Below are 19,136 nucleotides of genomic sequence, written 5' to 3' on the forward strand. Positions count from 1 at the left end.
CCATAATCACTCTGCCACAATATGCTTGTTACTGGATTACTTGGAAATGGTTCTAGGTACTGAAGAGCCACTGGAGACTTCTGGAAAAAAGAATCAATCAAACCTGAAAGGTTAACCTAGATATTACCTGCAGAACACACTGTCAGGGAGAAAAATAAGATGGTAAGATCCCTAAGCTAGTCCCGGGAAAAAGTGAAGTTAATGCTAGACAGATGACAGTGGAAATAGGAAGCATGATATATAAGAAAAAGACTTCAAAAGCAGAGCCAATAGGATTTTACGACTAACAGGAGATGGAATAAGAAGGACAAGACAACTAGACAATTTTTAATCCTGCTTTTTAAAAAATGCAGCTGGGTGCAGTAGTGCACACCTGTAATCCCAGTGACTTGAGAAGCTGAGGCAGGAAGATCACAAATTCGAGGTCAGCCTCAGTTACTTGGAGCCACCAAACTCTGACTAAAAACAAAAGTTAAAAAGGACTGGGGTGGGCTGGGGATGTGGCTCAAGAGGTAGCACGCTTGCCTGGCATGCGTGCAGCCCGGGTTCGATCCTCAGCACCACATACAAACAAAGATGCTGTGTCAGCCGAAAACTAAAAAGAAAATAATAATAATAAATATTAAAAATTCTTAAAAAAAAAAAAAAAGGGCTGGGGTTGTAGCTCAGTGGTAAAGTGCCCCTGGGTTCAATATCTGGTACTCATCAATCAATCAATTACAGAATAAACAGAAATAAAGAAGATAAGTTAAACAGAAAGATAAGATAAACAGAAATAAGGAAGAGAATTGGAAGAGGCAACAAAGAGCAATCTGGGTGATGAAATCCTAGAAGCTTCAGGTGGGATGTAATCTTGCAATCTACATCCAGCTGCTCATATTTGCATCCTAGTCTCCCAAGAAAAAAAGACTTAAAAAAAAAAAAAAAAGCTCAGACAATGGCAGCCTTTGAGTTTGAGTATCACAGGTTCCCACAATTGGATCAATTCAGTCATTATACCAAATTATAGACATATGGCAGGGGGTGCCACACAACTGAGAAGCAGCCCCAGCTCCTGAAAACATACTACACACCAGGCGTGTTAAGTCCTGGGGGGTATAAGGAAGAAAAAGGGAGCCCACTCCCAAACAGCATAGAATCTAGAAGTGAAGACAGGCAACATACAACATTATTTTCAATTCAACATGATAGATAAAGTTATAGTCAGAATGCTGCTGCAGAGATGAACAAGGGCCAAAAGACAAAGAGAAGTCAGCAAGTGAATACGAGGAAGATGACAGCGGAAAGAAACTCAGTAAAAGGTAGATTACTGAGAATGAAATGTTAAAATTTTTTAAATTAATAGGTCACTTCGAACATGTCCTTAAAGGGGATGCTGGAGCTCTGGCTCCCTTCCTTTCTTTTCCTCCTTTGGCAGGCCCTTCCACCATGACGTATTGCGACACCAAAGGTCCAGACCAACAGGGTCAAACTACCATAGATAGAAACCTCTAAAACCGGAAGCCAAAATAAACCTTTGTTGTGTTACAGCAACACAAAGCTAGTGCAAATATATATCAACTGCATGTTATCTATACTTCCAAAGAAGTCACAAAACAACAAGAGTTTAACAGTGTATCCAACCTTGCCTTGTGGTATGGAGAGACACCCAGGCTACTTTTTTTAAAGTTGTAGTTGGGCACAATACCTTTATTATTTTATTTATTTTTATGTGGTGCTGAAGATCAAACTCAGTGCCTTCATGTGCTAGGCGAGCGTTCTACTGCTGAGCCACAACCCCAGCACCCCCCTTTTTTGTTTTGGGGATACTTCTTGAGGAAGAAAATATTCATTGGGTGTAGGAGAAATCATACCCTCAAAACGGACTCATTTTTTTCTGATTCTTGACTCCTTGGTTAGTGGTTCTTGGTACTGGGAATGTGGTGAGTGCTAAACACTATTTGGAAACATGAGGCCCACACAATTTGAATATGTAAGATGTCATTTTTAGAACTGAGACCTACAGATATTGCTAAGTCTTTAAGCCTATTAAGTAAGGTCTGATTTGGTAATCTGAAAGCAATCACAAAAGAACAAGGCACAGACTAAGCAAGAATGAAAGCATGTGAGCCAGGAACGGTGGTACACACCTGCAATCCCAGCAACTCAGGAGGCAGGAGGATCGCAAGTTTGAGGTCAGCCTCAGCAACTTGGCGAGGCCATCTCAAATTTTAAACAAAACACAAAGGACTGAGGATGTAGATCAGTGGTTAAGTGCCCCTGGGTTCCATCCCCAGTACAAAAAAAAAAAAAGAGAGACAGAATATGTGAATTGATTTTGGTTTATAGAGGGACCACTTGAGAAGTCCAAGGGGCAAACATGGTTTTGTTGGGAAAAGAAGCTTTTGCATGGTGAAGGCCAAGTGAAAAATTTAATAAACATTTAATGAGCATAAGTTGAATTACAAATATTTTTCCTTCTGACCAATCTAGAATACTCAATACACAAAGGTCTCAATTAGGTAAGGTTTTTAGATAAAGAACTTATCACAAAATCTTACAAAAATCAAGATCCACAAAAATTAGCAAAATAACTGGACAAAAAAAGTTGTCTACTTTTTTCAAAATCACATCAATCCACATTGGCTTTGTACTGAACATAGAGAAGAATTACTTTTCTGGGCTTTCAGGAATTCACACAAAGCCTATCTCTCAGTTCCTTTTGCCATTCTTCCTCTCAAATGCAAAACACCAACTTAGTCTGAGTTCCACTGTGTGTCTTTTCTGTCTCTCACAACCTTAGCTACTGGAATACTTTATTTTATTCCCAAGGTGTCCATTTCCTTTTAGATTCCCTGGAAGATCCCACCACATGAGCCCACATTACCTATTTTCAGTAAGATGCTGCAGCAGCAGCAAAAGGGCATACTCCTCTCTTTATTCCACAAATCCTTTTGTACTTGAAGTACCTCCATAAGAAGGAAAGTGGGGTAGGGAGGGAGGAGGCAGCAAGCCCCAGGTTTAAAGGCCAGTGCTCTGCCTACTTCTACTACCAAGAACCTGATTAATGGCTCTCCTCTAAGAAACTGCTCCTTGGCAGAAATCTACAGACCATATGCAAAAGAGGGCAATTTTTATATCCTTTATGATCTCAAAAGATCAGGTGAATCCCCAGCAGTCCTCGTTCTGACATCTCATGAGATGGTGGGGAATAAAAAGCAGCACTAGCTCCTCTGGATTGTTGGCTCCTGTTTTCATTCTTGATCATTGTCATCAACAACAAAGCAGCCTATTCTAGAAAGCAGGAAGGCTGGTTCCTGCACTAGCATTCTGGATCTCCTGGAGTGAATAAAGATTGGTATCCACTATTCAAAAGTTCAGTGACACAAAATTTTGAGCCAGCTTAGAAATTTCCCATGTTTCAAATTTTGAAGGGCAGGACATTTGATTTTTAATGTTGCAATCTGTTCTATTTCCTCTTAACCCTTAAGATTCTGAGGAGAATCTTCAACACGAATGAGCTGAAGTAAAATTTTAGGCTCTACCTGAACCTCCACCTATGCCCAGTGTGTTAATAGTTCTGGAATAGGGTACCAAACTTTTCTTCTTTTATAGTGCCCAGGATGAATCTTGATGATCAGCCCCATTGGGGAAATGCTGAATGAAGGCACCACTAGATCTCAGTTCATTCCCTTTGTTATTTCCATGATGCTCATTTCTCTGGGGGTTTATCATATTCTCTTAATGACATAATGATCATCTATCTGTATCTTACTCAAATACAGTTATGCAGCCGATAATGGTTATTACAAGTTTTTATTGGTCTTCCAGTTATTACAAGTTTTTATTGGTCTTCTGATAAGAAAATTGTATTTCTCACCATCACTGATAGCTCACTTGCTCACATGACTTGCTCAAGAAAACTGCTGTGGCCAGTGAAATGAGTGGTAGTGCTACATGATACCTCTAAGCAGAAGCTTCAAAGATTATCATGTTGTTTGTCTATAAATCTTTTACCTGATACATCAAACAGGGACAATTCTTTTAAGCTAGGCAAGAGAAGGAAAATGACAGGGCCCTTGACCAGCAAGACATTAAACAAAGCAAAAAGCAAACATTTAAAAAAAAAAAAAAAAAAAGCTGCTAACTACTGAGCTTCTTTTAGAGAACAAGTTCTAATTTCTCTTTAAAAAAAAAAAACAAAAAACACCAGGAGTGGTGCAGCATGCCTGTAATCCCAGTGATTCAAGGAGGCTGTGGCAGGAGGGTCACTAGTTCCAGTCCAGCCTCAGCAACTCAGCAAGGCCCCAAGCAACTTAGTGAGACCCTCTCTCACAATAAAAAATAAAAAGGCCAGGGAATGTGGCTCACTGGTAAAACAGCTCTGGGGTCAATCCTCAATAATTAACATACACACAAACCTTCTAGAACTGTTTGTTAGAACAGTCTAACAATGGTATGGAAAAGAAAGAAAAGCTGAATATAGGGGAAAAAACACAAAAGGACTTATAAACAGCAGTTACCATTTTGGGAGCATATAGCAGGTTTATAACATTAGCTTATTTGGCCTGCACAAAACCATTCAAGGTAGGTATTAATATCACCATTTTACAGAAAAAGGAGTCATGAGCTGAGGCAAAGATTTTTTTAAGCAAAATTATATCTCACAAATAGTGTTACCTTGAATGTTAATGCTTACTGAGTTTTTCCTATTACAAGATGCTCACGTGAATATTTCATTTTGGGCTACCAAAAATTTGGATATTTACAGAAGCTATTTGAATACATTTTAAAAGAAAACAGGAAAATCTTTACCATGACTCAGTACATGCTCTGAGGGTATGATATTAATGATTTATAATATAATCCAAAAAATCATCTGAAACAAAACATATTAGCATTGTAAAGATTATCTATTATAATTAGAAGCATATTTTTTAACTTGAGAAAAGTGAAGGACTCTAGAAAATTGTACTTGAATTCTTCAAAATGGTGGGTATGGTGGCATGCATCTGTAGTCCCAGAAGGCTAAGTCAGGATCTCATAGCTCAGGAGTTTAAGGCCAGCCTGAGCCAACAGAGACCCTGTCTCTTTTAAAACAAGAACAACAATAAGAAAGAAAGAAAAAAAAATGTTCTAGTGATTGTGAAGAAACTGTTTCCAAGAATAAGAAGGGGAGGAGCTAAAGAGGAAAGGAAAAGCAGCAGCAGTGGCAAAATTATTTCTAAACTTGAGCTGGGGTTGTGGCTCAGCGGTAGAGCGCTTACCTAGCATGTGAGAGGCCCTGGGTTCGATCCTCAGCACCACATAAAAATAAATAAACAAAATGAAGATATTGTGTCCAACTACAACTAAAAAACCAAATATTTTTAAAAAATTATTTCTAAACTTAAAAATTCAAGTGTTTATATAAAATCCCCCAAATAAATTTTCCAAATACAAACTTATTATTTCATCCATATCAGTCAAAGTTTATTTTTAGTTCACATGAAGTACAGCATTTGACAAGCAACCATAAGGCCCTGGGTCAGATTCTTAGCACTACTAAAAAGGAAAAGTGTATGTAAGTCAATATGCCACTAAAAACTTTACTAAATTATTTCATTGGGAAGGCAGTGTGCTGCCTAGATTTAAGCATATACAGTAATTTTTTTTAAAAAAAGTTTTTTGTTCATTTTATTTTTTACTTGTCAATTCCACTAAGAAACTAAATGAGCCTAGACTCATAATTCATTCTTTCCACTTACCAAGCGGAATCACAACTTTTATAAAAGAAAAAACTGTAAGAGTCTGAAAAGCGTAGAGGTTTAAAGAATATTTTACAAGGATTCCATTTCTTCACAACTAATTGGGTTCATTTTATTCTTTACCCAACTTTTGACCATTAAGAATTACTACCACACTCATTTAACTCTGCCCTCAAGTTGACTGGAAAATAGAATATTGTTTACTAATTAGGTTTTATCCACATCTGTAGAGTCCGGTTCTCAGTGAGGAGGAGCTGAGGGAGGGAGGGCAGTAATGAGAAAGTGAGAATCCTTGAATGTTGTTAGGAAAATGGTATTAGACTTAATGAAAGATTTTTATGAAAAGAATTCCGAAAAATAAAGAAATACTTTAGATAAAAAATAAAAATTCAAATGATGAATATGAGGACAAAAAGAAATAGGTCACCAGGTAGTTCTAACAAAAATATTAAATATATAGCCTTTGTAGAATACTGTAGTATTCTGATGACAGTTACATATAGAAGAGTGAAATCTCCAAAGGGCCAGCACAGGAGACAGACACACACACTCCTATTGAAAAACCCTGACTCATCCAAATAAAAATTTTATTCCTAGGGGTCCTGGAGGATGGAGGAGTGAAAGGTATTGGAGGGCAAAACTGATCAAATTATATTGTTATACTGTGTATACATACAAATATATGAAAATGAATTCCACAATTATGTGTAAATATAATGCACCAATACAAATGAAAACATAAGACTTTTATTTCTCAAAATCATAGCCTAAAATAATGCTGATAGCTGTCAACATTCACTAAATTGACCCCTGGTAAAGAGGAACTGCAGAGCAAAAATACTCTATGAAACCCCTATTTTTCAGATGTAAACAGCACAAACACATTAACTATAATACAATATTCACTTTGACAATTTAAGAACTAGAATTTTTCTTTTGATTATTTAATAACGTGTGTGTGTGTGTGTGTGTGTGTGTGTGTTACTTACTGGGGATCAAACCCAGGGCCTCAGGCATGCTGATCAAGCACTCTGCCACTGAGCTATACCCCCAGTCTTTTTTATTTGAGATAATGTATCTCTAAAATTACCCAGGCAGGCCTCAAATTTGAGATCCTTCTGTTTTAACATTCTAAGTAGTTGCAATTACAATGTGTGCCCCAGTGCTCCCACCTTCCTAATTACGTTTAAAACTTGGTGCTAGTTGCCAGGTGTGATGGTATACACCTATAATCCCAGTGACCTAGGAGGCTGAGGCAGGAATATTGCAAGTTCAAGGCCAGGCTCAGCAACTTAAGCAAGATGCTCAGCATTCAGTGAGATCCTATCTCAAAATTTTAAAAAGCAATAAAAATGTGTTACTAGTTAAGAAACTTCATTGGTTGGCCTAAAGAAATTCTTAGGCAACTGTTTCAAAACTGGTAAAATAGTTTACTTGTGGGAAAACCATGAAGACAAAGATCTAAAGGATAGTAACAAAAATCTGTGCAAAATATTATGGCCAATATTAATGACACAAAACAAATTTTCATCCCTACTTTTCTCCTGCAACCAAGCCAAAGATAATGAATGTTTCTCTGCTCTCATCATAAAAGCAGCATTTAAGTCAGATGATTATTTCCTCTATCTCAAATATTTTCCTTTCCTAGCTTCTGGGACACATACAGCACCATGCCAGCATTCCTTTTTCAGTCTTTGCTGTTTCCCACAGTCTCCCAATTCTAAATATTGGAAATTACCCCTGGGGCTCAGTCTCTGAAACTCCTCTCTTCCCCTGTCCTTTCTTCCCTTTTCCCTCTATTCTGGGCCTTGAGAGCTCATTTAGCTTCATGGCTTAAAACTCCATCCATGGAAACCAGGTGAGGTGAAACAAACCTTTAATAATAACTACTTGGGAGGCTAAGGCAGGAGCAAAAAGATCACAAGTTTGAGGCCAGCCTGAGCAGCATAGGGAGATCCTACCTCAAAATTAAAAGGACTAGGGAGGTACCTCAGTGATAGAGGGTCCCGTGTTCAATCCCAGTACTGGGAAAAGGGGTGGTGGATCAATCCATGTGCTGGGAGTGTACTCAGAGGTACAGAGGTAGAGTGCTTGCCAGTATGCACAAGGTCAGGTCCTGGGGAGTTTGATCCCCAAGAAGGGAAAAAGACAACAACCCAACTCCATCCATTATGCTAGACAAACTCATTCACACTTTTCTTCAGAATTCCAAAGTCTGCCTAGCCAGTCTCATGCCTGCACTTAACACCTCCACTGAATATGAAACAGGGACTTAAAATGTAACCAAAACTCAAATTTCATGTCACCTTTTCACACCCTCCCCTCTAACTTCCTCAATCTCAATACTTAGGATCTTTTTCCAGTTGCTCCAGGAGAAAATTCGGGGCATTTCCCGCCCCAAGATCAGGAAGTTTTATTGCTGACATGCAGGAAGAGTCCCCATGTAGTACAAAAATATGCCTTTATACAAAGTTTTTTGTGACTTTTTCCGTTTTCTTTACAATAGGTGTGTGACACCAGTGAGGGCAGACCCAATCTCCTCTCATGTGTTTCACCAGAAGTGTAACCAGACATATGGGTTGACCTTTATCTGGCAGGGCTTTGCAGACCTGAAGATATTGCTTTGAAAAGGAGACAAATCACATATGAAAAGCAAGCCCAAGGGGCTGCTGGAAAGAGGCTCTGCCAAGGCAGGCCCTGGCGAGGCCTCAGAGCCTCACTAGAGAACAGACAGTCACAGGGCTGGGAGCCCAGGCCGACTACATTTCTGCTCCCTTAAGAGAATTTTCTTTATCAAATAAATATAAAAAAGAGTCCTCCCCACCCCATAGCATCATGCCCTGGCACTCAGTGGCTGCACGGCTGAGCTAGAGGCAGAACTGGGTGCTCAGGGAATAAATGCTGAGCTCAGATGGGCTCCCACAGACCCAACAAAGCAGAGGCTCAAGGCACCCAAGTGCTGGATTGGGAACATGGGAAGGAAGGGGCATGGGTGGCCCTGCTACTGCTGGCAAGAGGTGGCCCCATTTTTCCAGATGGGGAAACTGAGGCCCAAGGAGGTTTGGGAACTTGCCCAAGGTCACTCACAAGGCCAGGCCCAGAGTCATTTTTTTCCCTGGGGGTGGGGGGGGGGGTGGGGGTGTTCCCAGAGCTCACACTCTGGGAAACATTGTTACTTCCCCCAGTGGAGAGTAAGGAAGGTAGAAAGGGCCTTACACTGCCCAAAGGGGACACTCAGCCTCTCTGAGGTAGGCTCATAGGGAAGGGTCTTTGCTTGGTACCAGAAAGAGCTAAATTCAGTGAGGGAAATGGGGAGAAGAGGGCATTTTGGTGAGAACAGCATTTCTGGAAAGACGGGCATCCACTTCAAAATTTCGGCTCAAAAGAGGCAGCAGGGCTGTTCTCAGGCCAGGCGGGCAGGTCCCCAATCCCTATAAGTCTCCCAGCCCATGGTAGCCCTTGGCCAGGGTCTGTCAGGGGAGACACACCATTTACTGAGGCAAGGCGGGAGGGGAGACACCCCACAGTTCATTCTACGAACACCAGGGGTGGAGGTGAGACAGCATGCAAGTAGGGCCCTGTCCCTGGCCAGGCCCAGAGTATCCCTCCCCAGCCCAGTCAAAGGCTCCCTTCATATTGTATTTCATGTGCTGGGGTACCAAGTGAAGGATGGAGAAGAAAGCAAGGCTAACACGCATGTGCAATACCTCAGAGAAGCTACTGAGATTAGAGAAAGAGCCAAGTCTAGAAAGAACTCCCATCACTGAACAGAGGCCCAGTGGGCTGGGAGCAGAGAGGTCCAGCAAAGAGGACTCCCTTTTTTTGCCTGGAGGTGTGGAGGGAGCCCACATGTGGGCTGTGGATCCCTGCTGTCCAGCCAGGCTGGGAACAGGGACTGGCCTGGGCTGGGCCACGCCCTATGAGCTATCTGCATTGCTTATCTGGTCCTCAGTGTCAGGAACCACTTGCAAAGGCCCGCTCAGAGATGACAGGGACTGCCACGTTGCAGTTATCAATGGCAGCCAGGCACTGCTGAGGGTCAAGGACCAGCAGTTTCTGGATGAGACACACCCATCCTCAAGTATGGTGTACTCAGTGGCCTTAATCTTGCATGGTAGAGCTCCTGTTGGATGCTGTCATAGAAGGGGAACTGCCCATACAGCATAGTGAAAAGCACCACATCCAGGGCCCACATGTCACTCAGTTTGTCCCTATATGGCCAGCTACTGAGCACATCAGGACTGATGTAAGTGGGGCTCCCACTCTAGTCCTTCAGCAGGTCCCCCTCGCTCACAAGATGCTTCCCGAGGCAGAAGTTAGTGATGGTTATCCATTATATCCTTTTATTGAGCACCATGTTCCCAAGCTTCAGGTCTCTGTGCGCAATATAAGATAACCACAGTTTCCTGCTCGCTAATAAGCCTCTTCTCCTTAATGACGTAGTGCTGCAGGTTGATCAGGTCAGCAGTCTTGTCACTGAAGTCGTGTGCACAGAGACAGTCCAGGATAAGCAGATGTGCTTCTTCATCTTCTTAACCATTCAGCAAGATTCTTTATGCTCAATGATTTCACAGATGCAGTCCTGAGAAGTAAGTGGGCAGATATGGCTTAGCTGTGGACCCAGCAGGGCTAACGCCAGGGGTATGGAACTGTCCTCAGGAGCGGCACACACTCAAACCAACCAGAGCCTGGATGAAGACTGCAGGTGTGGGAGGTGGAAGACAAAGGCCCAAGAAACCAGATGGAGTGCTCAGCACAACTCAGCTTCCCCACACCAGGTGCCAAGACCAATGGGCTGGAAGGGCCCGTGGTAGTGGACTACACCGTCCCATGTGTTCAGGAGAAAGAGCAGAGTACCTGGTGTGCGGCATCATCTTGCCTTGCCTCTTCTCTTGGCTCTCTATAGCTTGATCACCCCTTTCCCTCTCCTCAAGGGTAAGGCCCTTCAGTTGATAAAAGTCATCTGTGCTATATTTCCTTACCAAACACTGCACAATGCTTGGCACTGGTGAGTTGCCCAAAAGGGGACCAAGGATGAATGGTCCAGCTTTCTTGGCATTATTTCCAGAAATCCCACTCCCTAGAGCCTTCACTCTGGCCGACTTTTCCCTGACTCCTCTGTCTGATGCTCTCAGCTTCATTCTGGGTTCTTGCCCGGGTTGTCAGCTCTGCTTGCCCATAGCCAGCAGCCTGGAGCCGGGGCTGCTCAGCACAGCACTGTGTCCAGGAGGGACAGGGATTGGCCACGGTCTTGGGAGCTGCTCACCACCACCTCCCAGCACAGCTGCATGAGCAGCCACCACCACCACCACCTCAATTTGAGGGATCTTAAACTTTTTCTCTTTACACATCAAATCAATTAACAAATCTTATTGGCTCTACCTTCAAAACTACTCTCACACTTTCTCCGTGACCCTTTGTCTAACCTTCCAACTATTTAAAAGCCTCCTGACTGAACTCCCTATTCCTACCTTTGTACGTCTTTATGTTTTTTAATATTTATTTTTTAGTTGTAGTTGGACACAATACCTTCATTTTTGTTTATTTGGTGCTGAGGATTGAACCCAGGGCCTCACACATGCTAGGCGAACGCTCTACCGCTGAGCCACAACCCCAGTCCCATGTATGTTCTTTATCTTAACAGTGAATGAGCCTTCTAAACTTAAATTAGACTATGCCTTTGGGCAAATGCCTCCCTCAAAGTTTATATTATGTCCTTTAAGACCTTACCTCAGATACCTCCTGCTGATCAAAAATCATCACTTCCTACCATTGTTATCCATTTGTCACTCCACTTAACCATATCAGCTTCTTGCCTGCTCCTCAAACATCCTGGGCATCTTTCTGCCTCCGGGTCTTTGAATTAGTTCCTCTGCCCATAATGCTCTTCCTCTAGTATCTGCATGGCCTGCTGACTGACTTTCTTGAGGTCTCTATCATCTCTAATCTTTATAGGCTGTTTTATTTTCCTAGTTTAACTTACCATTTATTAGTTCTAGGCATTTATTTTCTGTCTCCACCATAATTAAATAAATTCCTTGGAGAACTTCATTTTTTGGTTTGTGCTCTTTCCTTAAAATTTTATCTTCTGATAAAGTATTTAGTAAATATTTTTGAAAAAAGTTAATAAGGCTCCAGAATCTAAGATTTGAAACCTAAGACTATACCTTAGAATGAGAAACCTTCAATCCTGGCTATTCTAAAGATGATAATAAGTAAAAATATGAATAATGACAGCATTATAAAAACAAAGCATCTGAAATATTTTATGGCTATCCTGAAGTTCAATATGGAATCATTTAATAATTACCTACATCCATGAAAGAATTTATTTTTTTGGAAGAAATGTTAAGTATTTACAGGTAGAGCAAATACAGGTGTTGCTCTGGGAAGTTCATTGATGGGTTTAGGATACAAACTGTGGAGAACCACTGCTTTGGGTCTAGGCATTATTAAAGAACACAGGATGATGAATAAGAAATGCATTTTTAAAATTCTTAAATCCATATATTCCTTTCTATCTTCACTCCCACTGCTCTAAAATGGATAGATTGGTATGTTTGTATTTGTGTTGAAGCTTTAATCCTCATTGTGTTGGTATTAAGAGGCGGGGCCTTTTGAGAAATGATAATGTCATGAGGGTTCTGTCCTCCAGAATGAGATGTATGACCTTGTTTTCATTTTTTAAAAGAGGCTTCAGAAAGCTGCCGGTCACTATGTGCAGTGCACTGTCTGTAATCCCAGTGGTTCAGGAGGCTGAGGCAGAAGGATCAAAGCCAGCTTCAACAACAAGGTGCTAAAAAGCTGAGTGAGTCCCTGTCTCTAAATAAATTACAAAACAGGGCTGGGGATGTGGCTCAGTGGTTGAGTGCCCCTGAGTTCAAGCCCTGGTACCCAAGAAAGCAAACAAATTAGCTAGCTAGCTGGCTGGCTGCATAGTCCTTCATCTCTCCTGTCATGCAAGGACACATTGTTCTTCTACTTTTGCTTTTCCACCAGTTCTGCCATGTGAGAACAACAGGCACTCATGAAACGACAGATCTTCCAATACCATGATCTCAGAATTCCCAGCTTCCAGAGCTGTTGAGAAATAAATTTTTATTATTTATAAATTACCCAGTCTAAGGTATTTCTATTATAACAGTGGGAACAGACTAAGGTGGATGATTCTGAAAATCAAACTTCTAGATTTCAAATTGGTCTCCCATGTTCAATACAAACTAAACCAATGTTAGGTTAAGTTTGCTTAGATCCCATTCTTATTATCACCTTTGTTTAGAAGACTTCAAAGAATTCCAATAACTCACCACATTGGTATGTACTTAAACTCCTAGGCTTACCACCCAAAACCCTCCCAAATGACACCAACCTAACTTCTAGGCATTATTTCCCATTAAGATAAAGATCATATGGAAAACGTGTATTTTTCATAAATAACAGGTACTTCCCAAACTTTCTTCATTTTTTTCGACTGTTAGAAGAAGCATCATTCCTTCACTTTCACCCTTCTATTTCAGGGGACAAACACAACAAGCATCTGGAAGAAAGACAAATTTCTGAGTATTGTGGTGCACAGAGGACTGTGATCTGAGAAAAGAAGGCCTGAATCCCTAGTAGACTTCGAATGACTGGGGAATGCTAATTTCCTTCACCTGGACAAATTCATCTACTGGTAACAAAAACCACTAAATACTTGCAGTCAAGAGCTTCCCAAATGATGGTAAGTTCTAAATGAGTCCTAGCCCCAATCAGAAGTAAGGTGGGGAGGACTACAGGGAGTGCTCTGAATTTATTTTTCTACCGGAAGCACCCATCAGCTGTGAATATTTGAGAAGAGAAAGGGGCCTGAAAAACACTGACTCACAAACAGAATAGTTAAGAGAATAGAGGGGGAAATCTTTAAAAACTCACCCACTATTTTAGGAGGTTGGTAATGTTATAGGCTGGGGTTGTAGCTCAGTGATAGAGCACTTGCCTAGCATGTTTGAGGCCCTGAGTTCAATTTTCAGCAAAGAAAGAAATGAAGATATGAAAAAAGACATAAAGTAAGGCAGGCAGAGAGAATGGAAGACGTGGGAGGGAGGAAAGGCATGCACTGAACCAAACTAGTGCCATTAAGTCATGGAGCAGAAGTTGAAATCTTAGTCCAGTGTGGTAGTCCAGAAAAGGGCAGACGAAGAACAAGGTAAGAAGAAGAGGAGGAGGAGGAGGAACAAGGTAAGAAGAAGGTGAAGAAGAAGGGCAGGAGGAGGAGAAAGGGAAAAAATTCCAAGTTTAACCAGATAGGGAGCAAAAATGGTATTAAAAAAATTTTAAGATATATATTACATGAAATATTACCCTTACTCCTGATGTGTTAAAATTTTTTTTCGTCATTTAAAAAATATGGAAATAGTGCCACTTATCTATTTTCTACATTGTATTAATGGCATAGGCCTCAGAAATAAAAGAGTAAATATTTCTATTACAATATTTTTTTTAACAGAGTTTAGAATAAACTTAGAATAAGCAATTAATTTCTTTGAAACCATCTCCACACTGTTGTTACAGTAATAAAGGCACTTTTTCCAAGGCCAAGACTAAACAAGCTGGGTATCTTTATAACAGTGCTTTGAGGGGAAGTTGTTACTGTGTTCTTCAAAAGGTGTTTCAGAAAGTTTCCTGAGGAAAACAAAAATTTCTAAATTGTATTTTTGGAAGCACAATATCTGACAGATTTTCTGAAGCTACAAAAGAGTAATTCACAGTTTTCATTGCGGAACAAACAAGTTATTAATATGGACAACTTCAAAAGCCCCTGACTCTATACTGTTTCACATGAATGACAAAACAGTAAGAGGGAGTGGGAGACTTGACAGACCAAAATATGTATTTGAAAGAAAACAAAATTAATTCCAACAAACTTCAATTTGGTCAATTTTTTAACAAAATTGACACAGGTGCATTAAAATGTTGGAAATCCTAATCTAAACTTTATATATTCTTTATTATCATTAAGAACAAAAACTACAGATTTTCCTATAAATAAGACACTGGGACAATACAGAATCTTTATATATATATATGCCATCCTACGTGTAGGACATTGAATGAATGTTACCTGGGACTCTGGAACAAAATAGGCTAATGTCCTATATTGTATCTTACAAGAATGGCTTCCAGGAATTTGTAAAATAAAATGAGAAAGTAGCAAATCCAGAAAACAATGCATGTTATAGAACCATAACAACAATGTGATATAAAAAGTATGAAACTCACATGATACAAAGTAGATGAAAAAACTAAACACAAACTCAGCTTTACATAAGATTTTAGAATAAAGGTGGCATTTTCATTCATAGTAAAACAATAGGATATCAAAGTGTTGCAAAAATTGTTTAATCACTGTTGGGCATGGTGGAGCATACCTATAATCCCTGCTGGGGAGGCTTAGGCAGGAGGGCTTCAAGTCCAGCCTCAGCAATTTAGCATAGGGCTGGGGATGTAGCTTGCTTGGTACAGCCCCCTGGGGTCAATTCACAATTCCAAGCAACACCCTGACACACCTCCTCCCCCACTCAAAAAAAAAATTGGTTAAACATTCAGGATTGAGTTTCTGACAAAACGGGAACTAAAGCATTAAATACTTCACAGGCAACTATGAAAACTAGAAGAAAACATGGATATCAAAAACAAGATGATTTTGGATCTGCTGATCCCTTTCCAATTGAGCCTTGAGATGAGACCACAGCCTCAGCTACTACCCTGTTTGCAATTAAACTGCGAATGGACTCCTGATCCACAGGAACTTTTAAGTAATTAAGTGTGTGTTGTATTAAATTGACAGGTTTGCATATATTACACCCTGTTACACACCAATTGATAATTACTACAGACCATGTGCAAGGAAGGAATTATAATGAAGAACCATGAAATCTGAAGTGGATCAGAAGGGTGAATCAGGACTCGAATTAAGATTGAGAAAAGGTAAAGGATCAGTGTGTGTTAACCCTAGGGGAAAATAAAGACTGTAGGAGCAAAGGTTCTAGGAGGGAGCTGGTAATGGTTACAGCAGTATGCTTCAAATTCAAATTTTGGAGCATCTAAAGTTTATCAATGAAAACACCTAGGTTTTTTGTTCTTTGTGTCATATGCATAAAATACCAATATGGATGTGCATGTACAGCTTCCCAGGGGCAGCAGACCTGATTCCCCACCTCACCCTACCTGCCGCCATGACTCAGGAGTGCCCAGCTATGGGGCTGGAATAGAGAGCTGGAAATCTATTTCTCTTATTCACTTATGACATCCTACATGGTTAGCTCTGGCTTGAAGTCTGAATAAATCAGCTTAAGAAAACAATTACACTGAAGAGAAGCAAGAAGATGAGACTGGACTGGACTGGAGAATTGTAACTGTATAACTAAGATTTGAATCAGGAGTAGTACTGAGCACTGAGTACATGATATAATAAACTAAAATCTTCAAATAACCCTAATAACAAAAAGAGGCTGGCATGACTTCAAACCTTAGGGATTATAGGGAGGAAGGAAGGGAAGGAAGGGAAGGGAGGAAAGGGAGGGGGGGAGGGGAGGGGAGAGGGGAGGGGAGGGAATGGAGGAAGGAAGGAAAGTTTAAAAGTGGCAATGGGAAGCAAGTGGGACATCAACCCTACTTCCAGGTCTAGCGGTAAAAGGGCTATAGCAGAGGAAAGAGACACCACCAAGAGGGCTATAAAGTAAGTAATGTCCTCTGGAAAGAGCTAGTTTGGGAGAAAAAGTCTAGAAAGCATTCAAGAGACAATAATGAAACAGCAAGCGGGTGTTGATTATGGCTACTGGTAATTTAGAAAAGACACCATGAATATTTCAGGATCTATGAAGGATATATAAGTCAATGCACTATGCTATGAAAATTGAATTAAACATGATTGGCTTATGTTCTGGTGAAAGCATCTTATCTCATTGTGGACAGGGAACCAGCAGTGGTTCATGGGCCATGCTTTGAGTAGCACTAGTCTAAAAAACGAATGATGATCTAAGAATCTTAAAGTGACTGACATAAACAGGAATAAAGGGCCAAACAAAATAGCTTTCTGAGGTCAACTGAATGGATGGTAGATTTATGATCGGTTGAGATGAAAAGAAAGTATAGATGTTGCCCAGAAGCATGGCAGAGTTTGAGAACTCTTTTCCCTCCCAGTGGTAGTATGGAGAAAGAACATGGAGAACTATTTGGCAACCCTGGTTCTCAAAACACCAGATCTACCCTGTACACTGTTGTAACCAAAACCCACATATTTCTAAATGCTCTCCCAAGAAGAGCTGTACAGTATCCTATTAGGAACTCTTAACTCAAGAGTTCTTCTCAATTTAGGGATAGAAACTTCAGTGAGAACATCTAAAAATCAATAGACAAGAACACTTTTGGCATGGAGACACTCTGTAACTGTAATAATATAAGGAGTCAGGCATGGTGTCTCATGTCTATCATTGCAGCTACTTGGAAGGTTGAGGTAGGAAGATGCAGAGTTCAAGGCCAGCCTAGACAACATAGTAAGACAAGTCTTAAAAAAAACAATGAACAACAAGAAAAAAGAGATTTACAGTTCCTACTTTATTAAAGATGAATGAATCAAGTGGGAGACTGGTAGCACTGCACTTTTTTCTTTAAATATGTATTTTTAGTTGTAGGTTGACACAATATATTTATTTCATTTTTATGTGGTGCTGAGGATCAAACCCAGTATCTCATGCATATCACTGAGCCACAACCCCCAGCCCCAGCACCACACTTTTAAGTACGTCCTGCTCCTCTGGGTCCAGACCCAGGTGCCACCAGGATGCCACAAAAAATATAGAAAGATGCAAGTCAAAAGGCCCTACCTATAGCAACTAAGACAAGAGACTGGACTGAGACTTTGTGAGAAAGCGTTTGACCTTCAGAATGATACATGCAGCAAGTGGTGGACTTGCTTTGTAACAGTTCATAAATAAGAGTCTTTCATAACCTGAGCAGTGAAGGAAGCCTGAAAAGCTACGATCTCCAGAGCCCAGGGCAGCATTTTACAGTAAGATGTATACAATCCTTTACCTTTATTTCATAAAATTTTATACAGAAGAGAGAAAAGAGCACATATTTACTTGAAAAGCTCTTGATTTGATAAAGTATTCAGGGAGGGAGCCAGGTAAGGACTGAAATTTTCTGCAGGGTTGAACTGGTGCTTAGTAAGAATGAATAATAATAATAATAATTTTCTCATATTTCAGGTCAAAAAATAAATGGATAAAGTGGGGTTCAGGTAACAATTTTCTTGCAAAATTTGGTATGCTTTTTAATGTTTATTTTTTAGTTACAGGTGGACACAATCTTTTTGTTTTATTTTTATATGGTGCTGAGGATTGAACCCAGTGCCTCACGCATGCTAGGTAAGCGCGCTCTACCTTTGAGCCACAACCCCAGCCCTAAAATTCGGTATTTTCAAAAATATGTAAAAACAAATCATTAATACCTATTTCTGTTTAATACATTACCACAAAACTCAGAGTGGCTTAAAATAACAAATATTTACTATCTTTCACAGGGTCCGCAGATCAGGAAATTGAGAGAAGTTGGCATAGGCAGTACTGGATTAGGGTCTCTCGTGAGACTGCAGTCAGGTGCCGTCATTTGAAGCACTAAAGGAGACAAGGATGTACACGTCCACTATCAGCTCACTCACTTGGTTGGCAAGTGATGCAGGGTATTGGCTGGAGTCCATTTCTCTTCACGTGGGTCTCTAAAGGGTTGCCTGAGTGTCCTTACACCATGTGATCCATCACAACACGAGATCCATGAGACCAAGGAGCAAGTCACAATGTCCTTTAGGCTGTAGCCTCAGAAGCGACACACTGTCGCTTCCACATTTTTCTTTAAGTCACATCAGCCAGTCTGATTCAGTGCAAGAGGGAACTCTACTGAAAGAATGAACATCAGTAGTCTAGGGTCACTGTGGATCACCTTGGACACTGGCTATTACCTATACGTCTAACTAAAATTACTAACAGCCACTCACACTAAGTTTGTCTCTTGAATCCAGCAGCAATATCAAGATTTCTGTCTACTCAGACAGCTTCCTTTTTTTTTTTGTTAGTTGTAGATGGACAGAATGCCTTTATTTTATTTTTATATGGTGTTAAGGATCGAATACAGTGCCTTATACATGCTAGGCAAGCGCTCTGCCACTGAGCTACAACCTCAGCCCCCAGACAGCTTCCTTTTAAAAATACAAACTCAGGGGTTGGGAGTGTAGCTCCTGAGTCCATGAAAAGGAGAAAAATGATGATTTTACAAAATTTCACATTAAATTTAAGAGTTCAACATTCCTCTCTCCATAAACAAACAAGACTCCATGACAATGGCTTGTTGACCAGAATGCCAGCACTATTCAGG

The 19,136-nt window shown here is 40.5% G+C and overlaps 1 protein-coding gene and 1 pseudogene across 3 annotated transcripts in view; both read right to left on the reverse strand.

The window, feature by feature from the left end:
* Cecr2 (CECR2 histone acetyl-lysine reader) overlaps positions 1–19,136 on the reverse strand; it is a 168,821-nt gene that overhangs the window by 59,266 nt on the left and 90,419 nt on the right. The window lies entirely within an intron of this gene.
* LOC114104883 (serine/threonine-protein kinase 40-like) lies at positions 9,644–10,873 on the reverse strand (annotated as a pseudogene).

The sequence above is a fragment of the Marmota flaviventris genome, chromosome 3 (genome assembly GCF_047511675.1).
Source record: "Marmota flaviventris isolate mMarFla1 chromosome 3, mMarFla1.hap1, whole genome shotgun sequence".
NCBI classification, from domain to species: domain Eukaryota; kingdom Metazoa; phylum Chordata; class Mammalia; order Rodentia; family Sciuridae; genus Marmota; species Marmota flaviventris.